This window comes from Cinclus cinclus, chromosome 2, assembly GCF_963662255.1.
Source record: "Cinclus cinclus chromosome 2, bCinCin1.1, whole genome shotgun sequence".
Lineage (NCBI taxonomy): Eukaryota > Metazoa > Chordata > Aves > Passeriformes > Cinclidae > Cinclus > Cinclus cinclus.
In genome coordinates, this window is record NC_085047.1 from 74164535 (window position 1) to 74174228 (window position 9694).

Here is a 9694-nt window from a genome sequence, read left to right on the forward strand (position 1 = left end):
AGGATGTACCTCTGTATATCTGAAAGATGCAAGGATGTGGGGTGGAAATTGGGGGGAGGCGGGGAGAAGAGAGAAGTGTAGGGGGTAGATAAGAATCAACATTATAAACCCTAAAAAAAGAAGTAAATATCTAAATGCAGACCAAGATTTGTAGGTTAATTGGTTAATTCTGATAACAAGACAATGAGAATTAGATATATTTTCTTAAACTATCCAGAAATCCTATATGTTTTCAAATCTGGGAATGATATCAACAAAGGCTTCATTTTATCATTACATGCTAAGAGTGTACAAAAACGAGTCCTGAAGTAATATTGTATACTCTATGAGGACTTTTTCCTTCTGCCAAGGATGCCAAGGGTGGAAAAGCTGCACTGCATGGTCTTCTTATTGTATCTTTTCACCTGTTTTCTTCAGTGGTAGGGTAGTCTCTAGAAGCTAATCTGATAGATGAAGGAAAAAAGCTTACACAAAATGGGGAAGTACCATGGGTGCAGTGGTTGTCTCACTCCTCTTGAGAGAGTGGGATGATTGAGGACCAGTCTGAAGCGTCTGCACATAAACATGCAGAAGTTATAAAATAAACAGATCCTGAGATGACAAGCCAGTCATTATCAACAACAGCCAAGGAAGGAGATGTAATAACAATTAGGAATTGGAGGAAACCGTTGTTAGAAAACTGAAGCCTGGAGGAGGAACTGAAAAAGGCAGAGTGGACAAATAAAAAGAGTGGAACTTGTGGCAACCATAAGTCTGTGTTCAGTAATGGAATAATGATGTCATAGATACTATAGCAACATGGTGGGACAAATGCTTGCCTTTCGGGAATGAGGTATAAAGACATAAAGTCCTTCTAAATGCTTTATGTAAGGCAGGACAAGTTGTACTCTACCTAAAAGCAGCAGCTCACATGTAAGAACTCTTATGAAATGGAACTGCCTTGAGAGCTTTAGAGTAGGGATCAGAGTGGATACCGATACAGAGCCCAGTCAAAGCATGTAGGCACAGAAGTGTTGAAGCAGCTAGAGGAAGTCCTCAGCTGAAAATAATGTTGCTTGTGGGGGATTCTGACAACTTTGATACCTGCTAAAAGGAGAACGTATTAGGGTGCAAATAGTCCAGGGGATCTCTGACAACAATCTTCTGTCAGTAGTGCTGGCAAAAAATATCAAGGAGAAGTAGTCTGGGTCGGCTACTCTCAACGTAGGAAAACTGGTCAATACATTTTTTTGCCTGTAGTCACCCCAAGAGAGTATGATCTTTAATAAAGTGAGGAAATGTACTCGGAAATGTTTAATAAGCTCTCAATAAGCTTGAGAAGAGCACCCTCCTTAGCAGGATTGTGAATGACATTGCATTGAGGTGGGGGGGAGCACTGCTGATATTCTGGCAGATAGCAATGCTATTCAGAGGAATCTCATTAAATTAGAATGCTGGACCTGCAGGAACATGCTCAAGACCAACAAATAGAAAGTCCTGTGTGTGAATTTAAAACTCATGTATAAAAATATGTGGACCGATGGGCTGGATAGATGCTATGCAAAAATAGAATCAAAGGGTCCCAGTACATAACCTGACCATCAGTCAGCATTTTTCCTGGAAACAAAGGTTAACTGCTTACTGAGCTAAATCAAAAGGAATTTATACAGTGGATCAAGGGATGTAGTAATGCTTCTCATCTAACTTGAGTCTGAAATTTTGGAATGTATGATAAAATTTGGAATTTGGATGGGGAAACAGCGTTTTTTGTTTGGCTCTTGCAGTCTTTTGGCTTGCACTGCACTTACATAATATTGAGGGGTTATCAGTGATGCATAGGAGGAAGAAAAGCAAAGAGCTGGAAACAACAGGAGTCTGACTGAAAATGCTCCAAAAAGAAGAAAAAATATTTTATAGATAGCATTAGATTAATTAGTTTTGGGTTATAAAACAGAAGATATTATTCACTGGACCTACAGGACTATAGCAAAAAGGTTGGTGCTAGCAGTTACAATATGGAGGTATCACTGATATGATTTCACAAAATATCTTGAAAATTATTTTCAGTAAATTTTGTTGCCATAATTTCATAAGGCTATTTAAGGTCAAAAGGAAAACAAGGAAACAAAATTGAACTGAGAGGTTTGTCATATGTCGTTTACTTTGTAGCACAATAAAATTAAGAGCAATTTTTATTGCATATTCTTTTTCAATGTGTTCACTAGGTCTTAATTAGTTTAAAGGAAAAATTACAAATTTTTAATTCTTTATTACTGTAATTAAGATTTCATTTGTTCTGATAGATTCAACTATATGATTAAGTGCGAATAAAATGAAAGAGAATAATTTTATATGCCACTGAAAAATGAATTTCAGTTTGACAGTCCTCCTTTATATTCCAGTCCCAGTCTTTGTAAGCAAGTGGTTTGTAATACCTTTCAACAGCCCCATCTGTATTTTCTACCACAGATGAAAAGTGATACAAAACTTGATTCAATAATATCTAATAGAACTTCCAGAAAATAATTATGGAGCTATCCATCCTTCAAGAAAAAAATCATCATGAGAATCATCTATCCAGTATTTAAAACCCAGTAGTCACGCATAATAAAATCATTATACAATCATTATTTTCTGCCAGCATTACTAATAAAACAGGTATAATCAATAATTTATGTTATTAGCAATCAGTTTGAAAAAAAAATATTTGGGATTTTTTCACCAAATTAATATGGCTTCCATAGTAACTCATGCTGTCTTGTTACAATTTCTTTCAATAACTGTACCATATCATTCCTATGAAGGGGATAGTTAAGATCCTTCTGGTGATCTGTAAAGCCTTCCCTGTCATAATCAGGGTGCTTCTTTCCCCCTCAAGGAAGTCAGGTTACAATATTTTTAATACAAGTGTTGCTGGTCTTTTCGTGGTGTTCATGTGGAAGTGTAGTAAGTATGTTAACATCTTCATAAACGTCATGCTCGCCTTGCCCCAGCGCATTCAACCCCACCTTGTGATTCTTTTTTGCCTTTATATATGTGTAGTGAAAGCAACTATTTTCAGCTTTAATGATGTAATTCCAGCAAAATTATGTGTTCAAATTTGTTCTGTTAAAATTGAAATGATGCACGTAGGCACAGTGTTTTCCAGACTATCATGATGTTTAACCCCTTTTATTAGCAGAGACAGAAGTTTGCCAGTAGCAGCATATGCTGTCTATATTCAGTCTGCCCTTATGCCTTTTTGCTTTGGGAGACAATGGACTGCAGGGTAGATTAAAGCCAACACTGTACATAAGGCTTTACTCTTTTTCCTTCTCCAAAGGCTAGTTTCTGTTTGGATCTAGCAAACAACTTTGTTTGGTTCATTAGTTTCAATAAGGCAATTGGAACAGTTTTATTCCACCCGCTTGAAAGGAAAGTTTCTTTTTTATTCTCTTTTTTTTTAACCAATTTAACTCATCTTACTTCTTTACAAATGTAAGTAGAGCCCTATTTTTGAAAAGTGCTTCAGATGAATAAGACATAGATACATTAAACTAGATATTATGTACATTGTCTATTAATATTTTATTAAAATTGTTATATGAATGTGATAGCTCGATTTTTGAGTATTTTCTTTAGAGTAAAATGATTTTTTTATCGGCATGAAATTCAAAATGAAACAATTACACTTCAGAGCTGAAACAGAATATTATTTAAAAATTTTCACTATTTCTATCCTGTTACAGTGAAAAAAAATCAAATTAAGATTCATCTTCATGCATTTTTGTCATATTTACATAGAAGAGGATTGACTGATAGCTCTTAATAGTAAGAGAAGTCAGGACACCAGAAATAACCACTGAACTATTTGTTTGCAAAAAGACAAATGCCAGTGTCTAGTAAATAAGAACAATTTCTCATAATTTGATCTCTACTCTCATCGTTTATTTCTTCTGACATAGAACATAAATATAATATTTTTATTAACATAGTCATTAATCCTTTTGCAAGGCCTAATCAGTATTGGAAATTATGAAAAAGAGTGAGAGGGAGGTGTCTTTTATTTCCTCCAGCTGTGCCCACAGCTGCATAGACCAGCAGAAAGGATGACAGCTGGGTTTACTTTTCTGTTCATTTCACATCAACTTCAGAAGTAGCTGTTCTTCCATTGATAAAACAATCTATTTGCTGAACTTAGTATACAGTGTTATGCATTGTCACCTCTGTAAGGCCCCAGACAACTTGCTCCAGTGTTATGCATTATCATTCACATAACACAAAATAGTCATTTAGTCAGGACATTTGGTTATAGCATAGCCATCTAGAAGTTCTTGTTTCTTACTCTGAACAAACCATTTTGTCAAAGAAGCAGATTTGCAGTGAGCTTCATCTTTCTTCAAGAAAGGTGTCTACGCTGGGACACTGAAGTGGTACTCTGGGGATGCCATTTTCTCTCTATTGAATATCAAAGACATGTAGAATGGACAATTAAGAACTTTTAACTTTTCAGCATTTAAATTAGGTGATATAAGTCCCAACTGTAGTGTCTGAAGAAATATGGAATTTTTTTAGCAATCTAAAATAGCCTACCTACCCTCACATCTACACCCTGCAAATACACCAAAGTATTAAACGGACAAGTGGTAAAAAGGCAGTCTTTAATGTTCTTATCTTCCTGTATTAGTCTTAGCAATGACCCAAAACCCAAAAAGAGACTATTTTCATCATATTACTAATCCTGGTAATCTCCTAGGTTTTCTAGACCTACATTAAATTTAGTAACATCTTTATAATTTGTATAACTTTGTATAAAGGACACATTAGAGCAAAGACTAGGTTGTGACATCCTATTCTTGTATCAATCTGTGTATAACAAAACCAATCTTTCCACCCTGTCCATTTAGTAGATATGCTATCTGTCATGTATCAAGCTCAAAATTTATTCAGAACTGTGATTCTTTCACAATGTTGACTTCTAATATAAAACATGACTTTTTTTTTTTGTCATTTTAGAAGCAGAAAACTGCTTTTCCATTTTTTTGGAGGTACATTTAAGTCATTCTGTTTCAGACATGGTATATTTTAGTCTCAACTTGTACTTGATTAAAACTCTATTAATCATTATTAAAGGTCTCTTCATGCAAACAAAATAGCATTTAGCTCATTTAAATTATAATTGTTCAGTAATAGGGCAATAAGCAGTTCACAGAACTCTTAAATTAGCATATAAGTGTGAAAGATAAGTACATTGGGAATAAAGTTTCTTGCCGCACAGTTTCAGTTGGTTTTAATATATACACACTTCATAACATGAATAATTGATGTAAAATTATATTGCTTGTAAGAAACGAGTTTTCATTAATTATAATTCAATTTCTTCTCAGTTCATGCAATATGTTGTCAGAGGAGAAGGAAATTAAGCAAATTTTCTTCGTCTATTTACACTGTAAGTAGTATAGGTCTCTAACTCCTACATGCTCTTTCACATTTACACAAAAAATTATCTTTATGTGTTCTAAAATCAAATAAGTTTTTTCAAGTAAAAAATGAAAACATAACAGTTTTATTTTAGCAAAAAAGTTTTTCTACCGTATTTCTGGAAAATTAATATATTTTGCCATATTTTCATCAAACTAATAAAACTAAAATAAAAAATAATGAGTCACTTTATAGAAAATATATTACAAGACTTTATGTGAAATACATTATTGCTGGTGATTTTGAGATAGAATAGACCTAAACAAAAAGATGAAAGGCTGGATTCTAAATTTGCCTGGCTAATTTATCATCCTTCTATTAACTAGTGACTGCATCAGTGGATAAGGGAAGGCCTGTGGATGTCATCTACCTAGACTTATGTAAGCCCTTTGACACATATTCTTTCTGCTTAATTGGAGAGAGAAGATTTTGATGGATGTCATAATTGAAGGGTAAGGAAATGGCTGGTTGGCTGCACCCAAAGTTTCAGTTGACAGCTTAATGTCCAAATGGAGATCAGTAGTGAGTGGTGTCCCTCAGAGGTTCGTACCCTGATATCTTTATCAATAACATAACTTAGACAGTTGAAAATATTTAAATTGTACAGATAACATCAACCTGACAGGTGCAGCTGATTTGTGGGGGGAAGAAGAGACATCCAGAAGAACCATGACAAGATTCACAAATGTGCTGGTGTGAACATCAGTGAGGTTCAACCAGGCCAACTCCAAGGTCCTGCACCTGACTCAGAGCAATCCCTGGTATCAAATCAGGCTGGGGGATCAATGAATTGCGTGCAGCTGTCCCAGTGTCTGAGGATACTGGAGCATGAAAATTGATCAAGTGCTCTTTCAGCCCAGAAAATCAGTGGTGTCCTGGGCTGCACCAAAAGCAGTGTGTCCAGTAGATCAAGGGAGATGACTCTGACCCTCCACTCTGCCCCTGTGGGACCTCAGCTACCATGCTGCCTTCAGCTCTGGCTACCCCAGCACAGGAGAAATGTGGACCTGTTAAAGAGGGTCCAGAGGAAAACCACAGAAATATCAGAGAGCTGGAACCCCTCCTATGAAGTCAAACTGAGAGAGCTGGGGTTGTTCAGATGAAGGCTGAGGAGGTTTTATGGTGAACTTTCAGTGTTTAAAGGAGGCTTGCAGGAAAGATGAGAACAGACTTTTTACCAAGGCATGTAATGACAGGGACAATGGTTTTAAACTGAAAGAGGGTGGATTTTGCTTTGATGTAAGAAAAAAAGTTGTTTACTGTCAGAGTAGTGAGACATTGGAATGGTTTCCCAGAGAAGTTATGGATGCCCCATCATTGGATGTGTTCAAAGTCAGGTTGGACAGGGCTCTGAGAAATTGGAACTAGTGAAAAATGTCCCTGACTATGGCAGAGAGGTTGGACTAGATGACCTTAAAAATGTCCCTTTCAACCCAAACTGTTCTATAATTTGGACATTAAGGCTGGGCATTACAGAGTAGGGGACTACATGTGTTCCAGGTGCTTAAACTCAGCAACTTTGAGTTCTTCAACAGAGATCTAGTCAACAGTCATTGACCAACACTGATGATAATCAAAGGGTGTATTTCAAAGAAGTTAGAAGTCATCTCCTACAGTGTCTATTTTTCATTTGACCTTGTCTAAGACTGTGCCATGCAAATGTAGGTATACATGGCTTAAATGCAAATATACAAAGCTGGTAAAATGAGCCTATTAGTTCCCCTAACCTCAGGCCCCTTCTGCCCGTTGTGAGTTCAGTACTGCCAGAAGGGTAAGCATACTGCTTTGAAACAGGCATTTCCATACGACCTGAGTATCTGTATTCCAAGGCAGAGAAATCACATCACCAAAGTGTTGTCTTCCTTATAATTTTCCTAAATTGAGCTTTAAATCAAAACAAGTTTTTGATAGGAAAAAAAAATATTTTATTCCCTTTTTTGTTTGTTTGGTTTTTTTTAATCCTTTACATAGGAGTAGTTTGAAAGCTAGCAACAGCCTGCAAAGTTTTTGTCCAATCAGGATAGTACAACAGAATTTCATCTAAGAAAAAATTCAGTTTTATCTTGTGGAGAAGCTAGAGGGATTTCAAGGAGAATAGAGGTAAAACATATGAAAAGATAATCTGCCACACTTAAGCAATATTCTGTTTCCATTGAAACAAGATATGTGATAGAAGTCTACATTGGCAAAAAGAAAAAAAGAAAAAAAAAAAGGAGGAAAAGAGAGTAGAAATGGAGTAAGAAAAGTAAGGAGATGATAGACCACATATTACCCACAGGTCAAGAACTGTCAGATCAGTATTAGCAGCTGAAATGAAGTACAGGCAGGCATGAAGTCCTCCCAGCAGCCACCAGTGCCACAAGGCATCTCAGAAAGAAATCCACACTAACACTATGGCAGTTACTTTTTTCCACTGACCTTGAACAAAATACACTAAGCTATTTGCACTGTCTGCTACAAGAGTGGTTTCTCAGAAAGATGGAAAGAATTATTTGTGACTCCCAGTATGGCAAATCAGGCAGAAGGAATACTAGGAAAAGTTTCACTACCTTAAGAAATATAAAGACAATGGCAAGCTTAATCAATAGTCTTACTATGTTATTCAACACATTGCGCCTTCTATTTCCCCTTATGTCATGTTGGCACCTGGGGTGAAGGAAGGGGACTAAATTTCAAATTCACTACTGCAAGTGTATTTTTTCCTGATGAGATCGTGATTAATCTTCAAAAAAATTCTGAATGTTAAAAACAAAATAATACTGTCCCGAAGGAATTAAACCAGACTTTAGTCACAAGACTCTATGCTAACAGTTTTTAAAATTTTTGGTCCAATCATCAGAGCAATTGATGAATTAGCATTTTGCCATCATCCCATTCTCACATTTTTCAGCAGAGAATGCTCTGTCGTATTAGCTAGTAGTGCATGAAATAAAGTTTTCAGAAACTGGGGACCAAATAATCAAGTTGAGTACATTTGTTCATGCAATTTTAAAAAAATGCAAATATCCATGCTACCATATAAATTGTCTGCATAAACTAATGTTTCTTTCCTTTGCATGATTTGATAATCAAAAGCAGAAAACAAACCCTGTTAAAGTCACATTCTGTAACTCATTCACTATGTGGTCTTCAAAACATCCCATTTATAGGGATTTGCGTACACACAGATTATTACATTTCTGGGGATTAAAAGTTCATGACCTTAGAATATTTAGAATATTTAGAAATGTGATACAATCACCTGATGACAAAACACTTCTATGACTGAAATGAATGGATAATAGTATTTTTATCCGACTTTAGACTTCCATTTAGGAATATTCTCCAATCTTTTCTTAGGTGCCTCCTTCAGCGGCACTCCAGAGGCAGATTTTCCATTTCCACAGAACATTCCTTTCTCTTCCTCTTCATTTTTCACATTTGCAAAACAAAAACACAAACAAGAAGACCTCCTCACTAGTACTTTGCCAACTATTGGAAGACACAAGCAAGCAACCACAACCTCCTTTCACATACTTTGAATAATTCCCATTTCCCTATTTTTTTTTCCCAAATGGATGTGCAAGAAATAACATCTAATTTAAATTCAAACTAATAAATTTTATCAAACTTCAAAAATTGTGAGAAGTAAAAAACCAAAGCAATAAAAATATGAGAACTTCTTTTTTTGCAGTACACATTTTCTTTATCCATGTACTCTTACAGTTCTTCACCCATATATCCTTATGGTTAATGGGAAAAGGGAAAATTGCATCAAACCAGTATCAATTGTAATCTTTACCAATAAATCTCAGAAGTCCATTGCAATTCATGTCAAGATAAATATATTCAGCCACAAATCAAAGCCACAATACTTTTGCTGGTCTAGTCTATCAGCTATGGAAGAAACATCTAATTCTATAATATTATAAGACATTTGGCTCTAGAAGCATCAGTACTATTCCACTTTTTACATGTTTTCAAAATACACAACTTTGATCATGTCTTAGTGCAGAGCAGTCATTGTAATACCTGCAATAATCATAAATGATTTTGTATTGTTAACTCAGAACAAATAGCTGTCTATAGTTTTAAATGTTTAGTGTGCTGATAATTTCTGAGATGTGCAGAAACTTGACAGTTTTGCATAGGATTTTTTTAACAATCTCATAATATTTTCAAGCTGAAGTTAAGTTTTCATTCAAGTTAATTAATTGTGTCTGCATTTCAGCCTGAAGACAAATTGAAAAATCATAAAAAATTAATTTCAGATTTT